The 17,104-nt window shown below is 39.3% G+C and overlaps 1 protein-coding gene and 1 pseudogene across 4 annotated transcripts in view; both read right to left on the bottom strand.

Moving 5' to 3' along the window:
- Positions 1–17,104, bottom strand: part of GRAMD1C (GRAM domain containing 1C) — a 98,633-nt gene that overhangs the window by 52,121 nt on the left and 29,408 nt on the right. The gene's annotated exons all lie outside the window — the stretch shown is intronic.
- On the bottom strand, positions 8,770–15,619 carry LOC102411024 (annotated as a pseudogene).

Here is a 17,104-nt window from a genome sequence, read left to right as displayed (position 1 = left end):
ATTAGTCTCTAACTAGTAAATATGTGGCTATGAACTTTACGCAACTGATGAAATTCCTTGCTAGCCCTAGCTTGTTTTTGTTTTTTAATCATGAAAGGATGTTGTATTTTGTCAAAAATTTTTGCTGTACAGATTGACATGATCATGTTTTTTGTCCTCTATTCTACTAATAGTGTATTACACTGATTGATTTTCATGTGTTGAACAACCTTGTATAAATCATGGTATATAATCTTTTTATATGTTGCTGATGTTGGCTTGCTAATATTTTTTTGAGGATTTTTGTTTCTACATTCATAGACACAATGAACATAAATATTGGTCTGTAGTCTTCCTGTGATGTTCTTTGTCTGGTTTTGGTATCACGGTAATAATACTGCCTTCATAGAGCAAGTTGGGAACTCCTTTTTGGAACATTTTGTGACAGATTGGTGTTAATTCTACTGTAACATTTGACAGATTGATCAATGAAGCCATCTGGGCCTGAGTTTTTCCCTATTGGTAGATTTTTTATTACTAATTCAATCTCTTTCCTAGTTATAGGTTTATTCAGATTTTCTACTTCTGAGTCAGTTTCAATAGTTTGTGACTTTCTAGGTATTTGTCCATTTCGTTTAGGTTAATTAATTTGTTGGTATACAATTGTTCATAGTATAAACCATTTATTTTTGTAAGGTTAGTAGTAATGTTACCACTTTCACTTCTGAACATAATAATTTTAATCTTTTTTCTTGGGTAACCTAGCTAAAGGTTTGTCAATTTTGGGGATCTTTTCAAATAAAGAATTTACGGTTCTTTTAATTAACATTATTTTTCCATTCTTTATTTCATTCATTTTTATTCTAACTTTTACTGTTTCCTTGCTTCTATTTGCTTTGTGTTTAGTTTCCTCTCTTTTTTCTAATTTCTTAAGGTGGAAAGTTATTGATTTGAGATCACTCTTCTTTTTCAATGTAGGTGTTTATAGTTATAAATCTCCCTCTTAGGCACTGCTTTAGCTGTATCTCATAAGTTTTGGTATGTTGTGTTTCTCTTTTCATTTACTCAAAGTATTTTCTAATTTTCCTTGTGATTTCTTCTTTCATTCATTGGCTTTCTACAAATATTATGCTTAATACCCACTTTTTTGTGAGTTTCCCAAATTTCCTTCTATTATTGAATTCTAATTTCATCCCACTGTGATTAGAGACCACATTTTGTATTATTTCAATTCTTTTGGATTTATTAAAGCTTGTTTTATGACCTGGTAGATATCCAACTTTAAAAATCTATTAATAAATCTTGCTTCAATAATAACCTAGGGAGGTCCCTGGTGGCCTACCGGTTAGGATTCCAGGCTTTCACAGCCATGGCCTGGGTTCAGTCCCTGGTCAGGGAAGTGAGATCCCAGAAGCCATGCAGTGAGGCCAAAATCATAATAATAGGAACCTTAATTTGGGAGTTCTGGATAATGATATCTCTAAGCTGCTGGGGCACAGAACGTATGCTAGAAACAAAAACAACTAACAGTACCACAATTAACCTTTCCTTAATACAATAGAGCACACTGTAAGATAAATATTTAATAGTGTAGTCTTTCCCCCCATGAGGATGGAAAAGAGATCACTGAATCAATAGAGCGAGGTAGTTAGGACCAAGATCTCTGCAATTAAACTACCTGGGTTGATATCTTGGCTCTACCACTTAGTTCTATGACTTGGAGTCACTTTTCTTTAGCTTCCTCATGTACACAATAAGAATAATTATGGTAGCAAATTTCTGTGAGAACCAAAGAGAAAATCAATGTAAAAATACACAGTATTTAGAACAAGTAATATATATTTGGCAAATGCTAGTTGTTGTTATCATTATGAAAATTTAAATGTTTGACCTTGAAATTCCATTACCTATGTGAGAAAGAGCCACACATGAGCTTAAGAAAGCATGGTCAGGCTGTTCACCACAGTACTGTTTGTAATAAAACAATGGAAACGAACTAATGGTCCAGGAAACCATAGTAAATCCATTCTACAAAATATTATACAGTACATTAATAAGCAGAGAGAGGCCGATCTACATGTGCTAACCTGTGACTCCAAGAGATAATGTTGTCTTTTTTTAAGAAAGGAGAACTGAAGGACAACAAATATAGGATAACACTTACTTTAAAAACAAAGCAAAGATATACGCTTATATATATACATTTGGAGAAGGCAATGGCACCCCACTCCAGTACTCTTGCCTGGAAAATCCCATGGATGGAGGAGCCTGGTAGGCTGCAGTCCATGGGGTCGCTAGGAGTCGGACACGACTGAGCGACTTCACTTTCACTTTTCACTTTCATGCATTGGAGAAGGAAATGGCAAGCCACTCCAGTGTTCTTGCCTGGAGAATCCCAGGGATGCGGGAGCCTGGCGGGCTGCCATCTACGGGGTTGCACAGAGTCGGACACAACTGAAGCGACTTAGCAGCAGCAGCAGCAGCATACATGTAAATACAAAGGAAAGGTATGAAAAGACATATGCTATCCCATGGACTGTAGGCTCCTCTGTCCGTGGGATTTCCCAGGCAAGAACACTGGAGTGGGTTGCCATTTCCTTCTCCAGGGAATCTTCCCAACCCAGGGATTGAACCTGAGTCTCCTGCATTGGCAAGGCAGGTTCTTTACCACTGGGCCACCAGGGAAGCCCTGAAAAGATATATACCAAACTGATAACAGTGTTTGCCTCTAAAAAGGCAATGAGATTAGCATGGAAGGAAGATGTTAGTTTCAGAACTGTTTGATGACTTTGTCAAATAATGCAACGTATACATATGTGGACAAAAATTCAATTAACCATCAAGCCAAGAATAAAAGAGAAATTTATTCAAGCCAAAGTGAAGATTAGAACCCAGAGACAGTCAGAAATTTCTGAGGACTGTTCCACTAGTCAGCAGTTAGAGATGCAGTTAGACAAAGAATCATGTATCGTATTAACAGGTTAAATTATAAAGTTCATCAGAAATGTTTGGTCAAGTGTGTATGTACAGAGCGAGTCTTTAGCTCACTGAGAACCCCTGTATGGGATGGAAAAAGAAAAATCAATCTTAAAATTACAACACTGGTGTCTGAAGAATAGGTGTATTCTCCTCAAAGGTTGATTACAGCCTCCTGCCCCAGGAGGTCTGGTTAACACGTAACACAGATGTACACTGCACACTGGGAGAAGCCTATCCCAAATGGGGACATGCTGGGGTGTGTTATGTGTGTTTCAGTTCTAACTTAGTTTGATTGTTCTGCCATAGAGAAATTTATAATTTTTCCTCATCAGATATATTAATTGTACAATTAAGAATAAGTTTATTTTAGGGCTTCTCTGGTGGCTCAGTGGTAAAGAATCTGCCTGTTAATGCAGGAGACACAGGTTTGATCCCTGATCCGGGGAGATCCCACATGCCACAGAGCAACTAAGCCCGTGTACCACAACTACCGAGTCTGCACACAAGAGCCTGGGCGCCAGGACTACTGGGCTCTCATGCCCTGGTTGACTCCAGGACTGAGATGGGGAAAGCCTGTAATATCTTGTGCTAAAAATCAAGGAAATGCTCAAATAATGCTGAAAACAGTCAAAAGGATACTAGAGCCAGTTTGAGGGGCTCCCACTGACCAAACCCGGGACAATTTGAGTATTAAAATAAATAACGATAGCAGTGGATTATAACTTATTAACTAAAATAAGACATTATGAGGTCACACTGATATGTGTAAGTAAATGAATGGATTTGATGAGGAATTGTACATTTACAAAGTAGCTTACTACAAAACATAATTACAAAGGAAAACAAACTAACTTTACAATAAAGTCTTATTTACACCATCTTATTTAAGTGATCAAAGTGAATATCAAGAAAATCAACAGCAAGATATGTGTGTGTGTGTGTGTGAGTGTGTGTTCAGTTGCTCAATTGTGGCCCAAGGACTATAGCCCACTGGGCTCCTCTGTCCATTGAATTTGCCAGGCAAAAATACTAGAGTGGGTTGTCTTTTCCCACTCCAGGGGATCTTCCCAACCCAGGGATCCAACCCACGCCTCTTTTGTCTCCTGCACTGGCAGGCAGGTTCTTTACCACAAGCGCCACTTAAGAAGCCCCACCATCTGAGAGGATGCAATGGAAAGAACAGAGAATAACTTCTGTGCTGCTGCTGCTGCTGCTGCTGCTAAGTCACGTCAGTTGTGTCTGACTCTGTGCGACCCCATAGACGGCAGCCCACCAGGCTCCCGTCCCTGGGATTCTCCAGGCAAGAAAACTGGAGTGGGTTGCCATTTCCTTCTCCAGTGCATGAAAGTGAAAAGTGAAAGTGAAGTCGCTCAGTCGTGTCCGACTCTTTGCAACCCCATGGACTGTAGCCTACCAGGCTCCTCCATCCATGGGATTTTCCAGGCAAGAGTACTGGAGTTGGGTGCCATTGCCTTGTCCGAACTTCTGTGCTATTTCTGCCAAAATTGTAAAACTTAAACTTAATCATAAGAAAATACCAGACAAACACAACTGAGGGATATCCTACAAAATAACTTACCCATTAATATAATCTTTAGAAGTGTCAAGGGCACAAAAGTCAAGGAACGACTAAGAGATTAGTTTAGAATATGGAAATTAAAGACTTTGACAACTAAATGTAATACACATTTCTGAACTGGGTCTATTTGCTATAAAGGATATTATTGGGATAATAGAGGAAACTGAAACAGGTTTGAGAACTCAGCAGTGACAATGATCAATACTAAAGTCTTGAATTTGATGGTCACGCAGTGGTTAGGTAGGAGAATGCCTTTGAGGGAAATACATGCTAGACTATCTGGAGTGATGTCTGGGATGATAAGGCTTCAGAGTGACAACTTATTCTCAAATAGTTTCCAGGGGAAAAGTTCTTTGTACTGTACCTGGAAGTGTTTTGTAATGATGAGACTGTTTAAAACCAAAAGTGCATGTGGAAGAAACCTTACAAGATTAAAAAGTATCATTATAATGATTCAATCTATTTATCTCCTGTGTCCCCTGCTCTACTGCCTCTTTTCTCTTTCATTTCCTTCCCTGTTTCCTTCTCCTCCTTCATCCCCTACCATGTTTTCCTTTTTCCTTCCTTCCTTCTTTTTCTTTCTCAGCATTTTGCTTCTAAAGTTACATACAGAGCTGTTAATTAATTTTCCAGGTGAGTAGAGAAAGATTCTTCATACCAAGAACTGATGGATATTGTAGGTGCATAATAAAAATGATGGCAGCTAAAGCAAATTGCCATTCTAAAAAAAGGTTGTAATGATTATGTCCTTACTTACATGCTACCAAATCTCTGTTCACCAGAACTGTTCATTTTTATTAATTGATACTGTGAAGGTATTATTGACTAAACAACAATCATATAACTATTAGAGTATTTAAAAATGGTAAGGATGTTTTGCTAAGGTTTATCCCACCTACCTCTTATAATTAAGAAATGAAAAATATGAGAGAAACTTTTCTGTAAATAATAAACTACAAAAAATTTGAGCAGTTATTTAAAGTCAATCAAAAATCAGTATTTACGTATACAGAAACCTAGTATTAAATACAGTGTATCTCTATCAGATATTCCTAACTCCAAGAACTGCTTATATTCCCAACTCTGATGATCAGTATGAGGCAAATTTTCTCCACATTATGTAATAAGGCAAAGGTAGTTTTTCACCTTTTCACCCTCTGTTAACGATCTGGATAGCATTTGGGATGAGTCGAGCAGTTTTCTCCTTGGTTATGAAGGTTATGTTCTTTAAAGCAATAGAAATCTAAACATACAAGAAAATAATGAAAAACTGCAAAACAAATTTCTCAGAACCTGGTCCAGAATATTCAGATTGAAAACCTGAAGGAGTTAATGAGCACATGTTTGCATTCTCGGAGGAAAACATGGTGAACAGACATTCTTTCCTTCAGTAATTTCCCCCATCAGCTCCTATTATCTAATATTAGGATAAAGTGTAAAAAGACATGAAGGAGTTTAGGTTCCATGTTAAAGCACACAGAGACACAAACAAAACTCAGTCTGTCACATAAGACCTGCTTTTGGCAACCAAAGGAGGTGTGTTCAAGCTTTTTTCAACCTGAAATCTCTTTCCCAACTATATTCAGATCAGATCAGTTGCTCAGTCGTGTCCAACTCTTTGCAACCCCATGAATCGCAGCACGCCAGGCCTCCCTGTCCATCACCAACTCCCGGAGTTCACTCAGACTCATGTCCATCAAGTCAGTGATGCCATCCAGCCATCTCACCCAACTATATTAAATACATACAAATGGAGCTCGATGTATTAAGAAAAATATATTACACACTTACACTACACATAAATAAATGTAGATGTATACAAATATAGATAAATATATATCAACTTACTTTGAAATCTAAAGTACACTGTTTTTAGGAGCACTATATACACATTTCTGTCTATGCAATTATTTATATCAGCAAATCTAATGAAAACATGTCTTACTGTAGTTTCCCATCTGAAGATGTTGCTATAGAAACATACAGTTTTCTGAAAGGTAGAGTCGTCCCTGAAGCAAAATGTCCCTCTGAAGAGCACAAGCATAATCTACATACACAAGAAATAAGGAACGGCTTAGTAACTAAAAACTGTGCCAACTTCATAAACCTCATACTACTTTAACCAGGGAAAGTCATCACTTTGTTCATTAGTTCATTCATTCATTCATTCCCTTCTTCCTATACTTTGAGCACCACACACCAGATATTTTTTGCTAGTCACTAGGGCTACCAGACCCACTCCAGTGTTCTTGCCTGGAGAATCCCAGGGATGGGGGAGCCTGGTGGCTGCCGTCTATGGGGTCACACAGAGTCGGACACGACTGAAGTGACTTAGCAGTAGCAGTAGCAGCAGGGTTACCAGAAATAAAACTTGCCCTTGTGGAATGCAGTCTAGTGGAGAAGGTATACAATAAACAGATAGAAAAATAGCCTAATGACCAAAGTGTGGAGAAAGCTGAAAGTGTACAACAAGGAGCATATAGGTATGGGGTATGGGGCAGAGAGAATATATATAGAAAAGTTCTCCAGAAAAAGTGACTTTTAAACTGAAATCTAAAGATCAATAAAGGCTCAGCTGGACCACAAGGGAACAGGATGTGCAAAGGCCCTGTGGTAGAAAGAAACAATACCTTTAAGCAACTTTACAAAGATAGATCTCCTGCTAGAGAAGCTGGAGAAGCTGGATCACGTAAGGTCTCACAGGCCATGGCAGACTGTGGACTTTATGAAAAGCCATCAGTGAGTATCAAGTAGAAGGAACATGATCAGATGTATGTTATTAAACACCAAATAATTCACACTGTGAGAATGGATTTAGATAAATCACTAGGAAATCCAGGGGGAAACTGATGGTGGCTCAGACCAAAAGATGGCAGTACTAGAGAAAGAAGTAGTTAGATTCAGAGAGATTTAAGGGGTAGTACTGACTGGGGCTTCCCAGATGGCACTAGAGGTAAAGAACCCACTTGCCAGTACAGGAGACACAAGAAACATGGGTTCAATCCCTGGGTCAGGAAGATCTCCTGGAGGAGGGCTTGATAACCCATTCCTGTATTCGTGCCTAGAGAATCCCATGGACAGAGGAGCCTGGCAGGCTACAGTCTATAGGGTCACCAGGAGTCAGACACGACAGAAGCAACTTAGCACACACACACGGATAGAGAATTGGTAACTAATTAGATGCTGGATGAGAGTGAGGGAGGGATGACTCTATAAATTTTATATATTTTAAGTTTAGCTTCAAATTTGGTCATTTCTAACTCAGCACTAAAATCCAGCAAAATCAAGAGGGCTCTGATAAATGCCACTGCCTACCAGTAAGTTAACACCACACCTCTAAGATTAAGACATGGCTCTGTGGCTAATGTAAACAGCATTGCTAAATTATTAATAAGCTATAAAGAGCTGCTATGAGGAGATTTAGCTTAATTGATATATTTTTAAATGATATTAAGTGACTAGTAATTTTAGGGAAAAGTTATTGAGGTTATGAATCCCAAGATATTTAAATTTGCTCATGTTAAATTTCTAAGCAAATACTAAAAACTTAGCAAAGGAATTAAAGTCTTTCACAGTGCTTCCTTCAGCAAAAGAGAACTGAGACACCACCAAATCAAAAAAGAAAAAACCCTAGTAAATAATTAAGCAGATTAAGTTACTCATTCACTAGTATGCATCTCTGAAACAGGGATGGGGCTAAAGGTCATCCTGAGGTGTTCTGAAACTTTTATCTAAACCACTGAAACACTTTATTAATTCAGTTCTTCTCAAATATCAGATCAGAAATATGTGGTAGAACAAAGTCCTACTGTACAGCACAGGAAACTCTGCTGAGTATAACGTGACAGTCTGTGGAAAGGGAGTTTCTGGGGAGGATGGATACATGTATATGTATGGATGAGTCCCTTTGCTGTTCACCTAAAACTATCACAACATTGTTAATCGGCTGTTGTTTAGCCGCTAAGTTGTATCCAACTCTTTTGCCACTCCATGGACTGTAGCCTGCCAGGCTCCTCTGTCCATGGGATTTCTTGGGCAAGAATACTGGAGGGGTTGCCATGTCCTCCTCCAGAGGATCTTCCAGACCCAGGGATCAAACCCGTGTCTCCTAAACTGCAGTTGGATTCTCTCCAATATAAAACAAAAAGTTCAAAAAAAAATTTTTTTAATTAAAAAAAAAAGACATACCTGGTAGATTGATCACAATACAGATTTCCAGGCCCCTCCCCAAGTTTCCGATTAACTACGTCTGGGCTGGGGGAAGAGTCTGCACACCTAGCAAGGTCCCAGCTGACGTCAATGTGGCTAGTCTGTGGACCACAATTTGAGAACCGCTGCTCTATTTCACATTAACTCTATTCAAAGATATGCTAACATTTTAACTGAAGACTATTTGATATAGATTGACAGGTTTTTTTCAGTGGTTTTTAAAAACAATCTCTCTGAAACAGGTATGTTTTATTGTAATAAACTCCTACCTCACTTAAGTTGTTTTTCTATAAGATGGCTTCCTAGCAATAAGTCCAGACAAGATATGGACAAAAAATTTTTTAAAAGCAAAGGGATTTTACCTTTTTTCCTCCCAGTTTCCCTACTGACTAATAAACCTGTACCACAACACTAATCGGCACTTCAGAAGGCAATCTTCTACCTGACTTGAGTCATATTAACAGTCTGATTAATGTACAATTGAATTATGTTTGTCAAAAATTGTTTTATGTATTCATAACTCTGTGTGTGTGTGTGTGTGTGCGCTCAGTTGTGTCCAACTCTGTGTGATTCCATGGACTGTAGCCTGCCAGGCTCCTCTGTCCATGGGATTTTCCGGGTAATAATACTACAGTGGGCTGCCATTTCCTCTTTGAGAGAACCTTCCTGACACAGGAATCAAACCTGCCTCTCCTGCCTCTCCTGCATTGCAGATGGATTCTTTATCACTGAGCCATTAGGGAAGTCCCTTTTATAACTATATAATTGGTTACTGGAAAATTTAAATAAAGTTAAGTAAATTAACCAAGCAGCACAGGTCACTTTGATGCACGTATTAACATCAACTTACTAGTTTTTACATGATCAATTTCAGCCAAGTGAATGGCTCCAACGCCTAAAGATTTACTTTAATAACTAAAACATAACAAAGGATACAGTTGAAATATGTGAAAAGTGTTAACAGGAATACAGATGGAGTGAATCAGCACTATATACTCCCAGAGTAAGCTTGCACAATAAGTCATACACTCATTTTCAAACGAACAATGTACTATTTATGTACTATTTAATTTTACAGAAGAATTTAGGCATAGCTCTGTAAGGGAGATGATGATGAATTAAGAGAATGTGTTTTTTACGCAATAATGGCAGGAAACACACATCCCAAAGTATTCTTTTCTAGCAGCAATTGATTTCAGACATGAGTGGCAGTAAGTGGCAGCTTGCAGCAAGCAGCAGCGAAAGGTAGCTGGAAGCAGGCTCCTAGTTTCTAAGACCAGGAGTCCTAACCACTGGGCCACAGGAGCCAGCAGTTAGGGTTGGCTAAGGTTCCTAGTCTTGCCTGCCTAGTCAAGAACGAATTCAGGCAAGGAGGCGGAAAAGAGTAAAGTAAAGTTTATTGAAAAGTACACGTGGAAAGGCGTGTGGGCTAGCTCAGAGAGAAAGCCTTTTGGTTAAGTTTAAATCCTTTATGAAGGGGCAGTCTTCCGGGTCTTCCCTCAGGCCAATCACCTTGCTTTGTCCCACCTGGTTAATTTGTCTCAGGACCCTCCCTGGGGTGTGCACGCACACCCTAGCCAAGATGGATCTCGAAGTGAATGAGCATGAGCGTGACTAATTATGGCCTCGAATTACCCTCTGATTTTTTACTCCAAGGAGCCTTTCTGCGCATGTGTAGTGTCTCGCTTATCAGACAGGGTTTTGTCCTTTCTTTGTCCTTGTCATGATTATTCCCTTGAGTTAAGAAACAAAGACTGGCTATTTACTCTGTTTTTATTAGTTGTAAATTCCTCAACTGAAGCCCACCTATCTCTTATCTCAAAAAATGAAAGCAGAAGGGTGGCTGATTGTAAATTTCCAATCTGAAGCCCATCTATCTCCTACCTCACAATCATCTTTGGGAGTCCAAGAACGGTGATTTGCTTAAGTCAGACTCTTTGGAACAACATTTTTAGGATTGCTTTCTATTATAATTTTGTACATAAACTACAAAAGATAACCATTCGCATTTTTTTATACTTTACATTGCTGGGGTTTTTTGTGTGTTGTTGTTGTTGTTGTTGTTGTTATTGTTCCTTTGCTTTTTACCTGAGCAAACTGTAAGGGCAGATGCAAACTGAAAAAGAAAAAATTAATTTTCTCTGGTGAAAAAAAAAACGGAAAGAGACCCCCCTCCTCTCTTTAGAGCATTTTCCTTAGAAAGCCTGTAAATTCTTCCTCTGCATCTGTGAGATGTGAATCTTTTTAAAAGCAAAATAGGCTTCTTGCCAGTTTTATAACCCTGATGTTTCCTCCAGGACTTGGGAGCCACCTCTTTCAAACAACAGGGATGATAAGACCCCATCTCCTAGTTTCTCTGACTGGGTAATTTCCATGGGTGCCTTGATTCAAGTTGCAAACTGACTCCTGTCTTTAAGATGTAAGTTTATTTTTCCTTTGGATAAAGCCAATTAGCTAACACAGCTGCCCCAATTACCAGAGGAATTTAGGATAAACTGATATGATATACGGTGCTGTCAAGTCCTCTAACTTGAGGGCTGAAAGTGAAAGTGAAAGTGAAGTCGCTCCGCCATGTCCAACTCTCTGCAACCCCATGGACTGCAGCCTACCAGGCTCCTCCCTCCATGGGATTCTCCAGGCAATAATACTAGTGTAGGTTGCCATTTCCTCCTCCAGGGGATCTTCCCGACCCAGGGATCGAACCCAGGTCTCCTGAATTCCAGGCAGACGCTTTAACCTCTGAGCCACCAGGGAAGCCTCAACTTGAGGGCTAGTTATTACTTACCTTTAGAATATGTGTAATGGCTGTATCTTCCTGCCTACATAAAAAAGAGGAGATTTCTTTCTGCCTTCACAACCTCTTTTGCAGATTGCTTGTGATGTCCATCACACTCTAATTTAATGCTTATTCAATAATAAAACCAAGTGTTTTCTTTCTCTTTTACTTTTGTAGAGAGGTTTTCTGGGTGGGTAGGATATTTTGTTTTTAATTATATTTCTCCAGTGCAACATTTTCTAGGGTAAAAAGTCTACCTTGTTCACTCATTTAATCAGAGACATAAAAAAATGTTTTGAGCAATGACGTCACTATAAAAAGGTATACGTTCTCCCAAGAGAATACATTCAAAGCAACGATCATATTTAGAAGTGTGAATAGTATATAGAACAAATCTAGTCCATGGAACTTCTGGTCTAAGTTGACATGAGTGTCTAGTTCTGTGACTTTTGCAATGCTGAGGGGTAGATAGAATGCGTACATTGGTTGACTGGAAGTTTTGATTAAATTTTAAGAGACAGAAAGTGGACACTAATGGATAAGCCACAGTGTGGAGAAAGTCTCAGCTCAAAAAATACACAAGAGAAGGTTGAAGCTATCCCACTCCAGAGAGACTCCACACTGAGAATCACAAAGAGTGACAGCTAGAAGAGGGACCAATATCAGGTACCTGACTGGTGAGCTCTCTATGGTAGAGGTCAATCACACTCACTCACATCTTCCAACATAGGGGAGTCTTATATCTTTGCAGCCTCATCATCATTTGGTGTTGTCCACTGTTTTAGTGTTTAATTTTAGCAATTCTATTAGATATGTCATTTATTTAATTGTGCTTTTAATCTGTATTTTCCTATGATAGTGTGCAATTTTTCATATGCTTATTTGCCATCCATATATCTCCTTTGGTAAAGAATCTGCCCATTTTTTTTTTTTCTCATTAAACTTATTTTTAATGGGTCTCAAATTCTGTGACAGATTTTTGGTCAAGTTGTTTTCATTAAAAAGTACTGATTTTACAAACAAATAACTTAAACTGCCACACACAAAACATATGGACTACAAAAACATTCTCCTTTCCTTCTGAAGGTTTTACGATGCATTGTTGTCATTAACCCGTCTTTTACTACTAAACTTAAATGGCCAATTGAGACAAACAGTTCTGAGACCATTCTTCCAACACTGATTAATACTGGGGTGGCAGGTATTGGGGATAATACTCATTTAGCCTTCTGAGCTTTCTGGGCAGACTTGGTGACCTTGCTAGCTCCAGCTGCCTTCTTGTCCACTGCTTTAATGACACCCACAGCGACTGTCTGTCTCATGTCACTCACAGCAAAAAATGGCCCTGGGGAAGATAGAGAAGCTCTCGACACACATGGGCTTGCCAGGAACCATGTCAACGACGGCAGCATCAGCACATTTCAAGAATTTAGGGCCATCTTCCAGCTTTCTCCCAGAAAGACGATCAATCTTCTCCTTGAGCTCAGCAAACTTGCAAGCAACATGAGCTGTGTGACAGTCCAGCACAGGTGCATATCCAGCACTGATTTGGCCTGGATGGTTCCAAATAATCACCTGAGCTGTGAAGCCAGCTGCTTCCATTGGTGGGTCATTTTTGCTGTCACCAGCCACATTGCCATGACAAACATCTTTGACAGATATCTTCTTGACATTGAAGCCCACATTGTCCCCAGGAAGGGCTTCACTCAATGCTTCATGGTGCATTTCTACAGACTTCACTTCAGTTGTTACATTGACTGAAGCAAAGGTGACCACCATGCCAGGTTTGAGAACGCCAGACTCCACCCGCCCCACAGGGACAGTACTGATACCACCAATTTTATAGACATCCTGGAGGGGCAAACGCAAGGGTCTGTCAGTTGGGTGAGTTGGTGGCAGGATGCAATCCAGAGCTTTAAGCACGGTGGTTCCACTGGCATTGCCGTCCTTACGAGTAACTTTCCATCCCTTGAACCATGGCAGGTTAGCACTTGGCTCCAGTATGTTGTCATCATTCCAGCCAGAAATTGGCACAAATGCTACTGTGTCAGGGTTGTAGCCAATTTTCTTAATGTAGGTGCTGACTTCCTTAACAATTTCCTCGTATCTCTTCTGGCTGTAGGTTGGCTCAGTGGAATCCATTTTGTTAACACCAACAATTAGTTGTTTCACACCCAGAGTGTAAGCCAGAAGGGCATGCTCACGAGTCTGCCCGTTCTTGGAGATACCAGCTTCAAATTCACCAACACCAGCAGCAATAATCAGGACAGAACAGTCAGCCTGGGATGTGCCTGTTTTTCATGAAGTCTCTGTGTCCTGGCGCATCAATGATGGTAACATAGTACTTGCTAGTCTCAAATTTCCACAGGGAGATATCAATGGTGATACCACGTTCACATTCAGCTTTCAGTTTGTCCAAGACCCAGGCATAATTGAAGGCCCTTTTCCATCTCGGCAGCCTTCTTCTCGAACTTTTCAATTGTTCTTGTCGACCCTGCTACATTTGTAGATCAGATGGCCAGTCATGGTAGACTTCCCTGAATCTACGTGCCCAATGACAACAATGTTGATGTGGGTCTTTTCCTCTCCCATTTTTGCTTAGGTTTAATGGTGGTTTTCATGACACCTGTGTCCTGGTGGCAAACCCGATGCAAAAAAGCTAATCGGCCCATTTTTTAATAGGGTTGTTTGTGTTCTTACTGTTAACTTTTAAGAATAGTTTCTATTGTGGATAGACGTGTATGTTTGTTTTTTTAATCAGATATGTGATTTACAGCTATTTTCTCCCTGTTTGTGTCCTATATTTTCACCCTCTAAAATGTATGTTTTGCATAGCAAAAGATTTTAATTTTGATAAAGTACAACTTATCGATTCTTTCTTGTATAAATCATGCTATTGGTGTTACACCTAAAGATTCATCATCAAATTCAAACAGAGATTTCCTCTAGGAAAAAAAACCCAGATGTTTTCTTCTACAAATTCTACAGTTTTATATTTAGTTCTATGATCCATTTTGAGAAGATGACCTTTTTCCATTTGTTGAAGATGAACTTTTCTCCATTAAATTATTTTTGCATTTGCACCTTTGTCAAAAATGAGTTTACAATATTTGTATGAATTTATATCTGAGCTATTTTCTGTTACATTTATCTAAATGTCTATCCTTGGCAAATCTCAGACTGTCTTGATTACTACAGATTTATAGTAAGTCTTGAAATTGAGTAATGTATGTCTTCCAGCTTTGTTCTTCTTTTTCAGAATTATTTTGGCTATTCTAAATCCTTTGTTTTTTCCATACAAATTTTAAAATCAGTTTGTCTATTTCCTCATCTATGAAAAAGTATTCTGGGGTTTTTCATTTGAGAGAACGGAGACCTCAACAATACTGAGTCTTCCAATCTATAAACATTTATTTAGACTTCTTTTGTTACTGTGTTACATTTGTTAGCATATAGAGCCTACATATTTGTTAGATTTATACCTACGTACTTCATTATTGGGAAGTTCTGATGTAAATGTTATTTTTAAAATTTCAATTCCAATTGTTCTTTGCTAGTGTATATAAATGTTTCTTTTAACTTCAAATAATTTTCAATTCTGTTATCATTGTTATTTAGTCGCTAAGTCGTGTCCAACTCTTTTGTGGCCCTATGGACTGTAGCCTGCCAAGCTCCTCTGTCCATGGGATTTCCCAGGCAAGAACACTGGAGTGGTTCCCGTTTCCTTCTCCAGGGGATCTTCCCAACCCAGGGATCAAATCTGCATCTCCTTTATTGGCAGGCAGATTCTTTACCACCGAGACACCACTAAATTCACTCATTAAGTCTAGAAATTTTTGTAGATTATCTGAGATTTTCTAAATGAATAATCATGTCTATTGGCAATAAAGTTAGTTTCTATTTCCTATTCTCCTAATTCTCCTAATGTATATGCCTTTTATTTCAAGTCTGTTGCACTTACTGCACTTAAACTTCTAGTAAAATGTTGAGTCATGCCTGAATGGTCTGGTGGTTTTCCCTACTATCTTCAATTTAAGTCTGAATTTGGCAATAAGGAGTTCATGATCTGAGCCACAGTCAGCTCCTGGTCTTGTTTTTGCTGACTGTACAGAGCTTCTCCATCTTTGGCTGCAAAGAATATAATCAGTCTGATTTTGGTGTTGACCATCTGGTGATGTCCATGTGTAGAGTCTTCTCTTGTGTTGTTGGAAGAGGGTGTTTGTTATGATCAGTGCATTTTCTTGGCAAAACTCTATTAGTCTTTGCCCTGCTTCATTCTGTACTCCAAGGCCAAATTTGCCTGTTACTCCAGGTGTTTCTTGACTTCCTACTTTTGCATTCCAGTCCCCTATAATGAAAAGGACATCTTTTTGGGGTGTTAGTTCTAAAAGGTCTTGTAGGTCTTCATAGAACCATTCAACTTCAGCTTCTTCAGCGTTACTGGTTGGGGCATAGACTTGATTACCATGATATTGAATGGTTTGCCTTGGAAACGAACAGAGATCATTCTGTCATTTTTGAGATTGCATCCAAGTACTGCATTTCGGACTCTTTTGTTGACCATGATGGCTACTCCATTTCTTCTAAGGGATTCCTGCCCACAGTAGTAGATATAATGGTCATCTGAGTTAAATTCACCCACTCCAGTCCATTTTAGTTCGCTGATTCCTAGAATGTCAATGTTCACTCTTGCCATCTCCTGTTTGACCACTTCCAGTTTGCCTTGATTCATGGACCTGACCTTCCAGGTTCCTATGCAATATTGTTCTTTACAGCATCAGACCTTGCTTCTATCACCAGTCACATCCACAGCTTGGTATTGTTTTTGCTTTGGCTCCATCCCTTCATTCTTTCTGGAGTTATTTCTCCACTGATCTCCAGTAGCATACTGGGTCCCTACTGACCCGGGGAGTTCCTCTTTCAGTATCCTATCATTTTGCCTTTTCATCCTGTTCATGGGGTTCTCAAGGCAAGAATACTGAAGTGGTTTGCCATTCCCTTCTCCAGTGGACCACATTCTGTCAGACCTCTCCACCATGAACCACCCATCTTGGGTTGCCCCACGGGCATGGCTTAGTTTCATTTAGTTAGACAAGCCTGTGGTCCATGTGATCAGATTGGCTAGTTTACCGTGATTGTGGTTTCAGTGTGTCTGCCCTCTGATGCCCTCTCACAATACCTACCGTCTTACTTGGGTATACCACCCTTATGGCAGAAAGTGAAGAGGAACTAAAAAGCCTCTTGATGAAAGTGAAAGAGGAGAGTGAAAAAGTTGGCTTAAAGCTCAACATTCAGAAAACGAAGATCATGGCATCTGGTCCCATCACTTCATGGAAAATAGATGGGGAAACAGTGGAAACAGTGTCAGACTTTATTTTTTTGGGCTCCAAAATCACTGCAGATGGTGGCTGCAGCCATGAAATTAAAAGACCCTTACTCCTTGGAAGAAAAGTTATGACCAACCTAGATAGCATATTGAAAAGCAGAGACATTACTTTGCCAACAAAGGTCCATCTAGTCAAGGCTATGGTTTTTCCAGTGGTCATGTATGGATGTGAGAGTTGGATTGTGAAGAAAGCTGA

Source organism: Bubalus bubalis, chromosome 1 (assembly GCF_019923935.1).
Source record: "Bubalus bubalis isolate 160015118507 breed Murrah chromosome 1, NDDB_SH_1, whole genome shotgun sequence".
NCBI lineage: Eukaryota > Metazoa > Chordata > Mammalia > Artiodactyla > Bovidae > Bubalus > Bubalus bubalis.
Note: the sequence above shows the minus strand (reverse complement) of the source record. Positions and strands in the feature narration are given on the sequence as shown.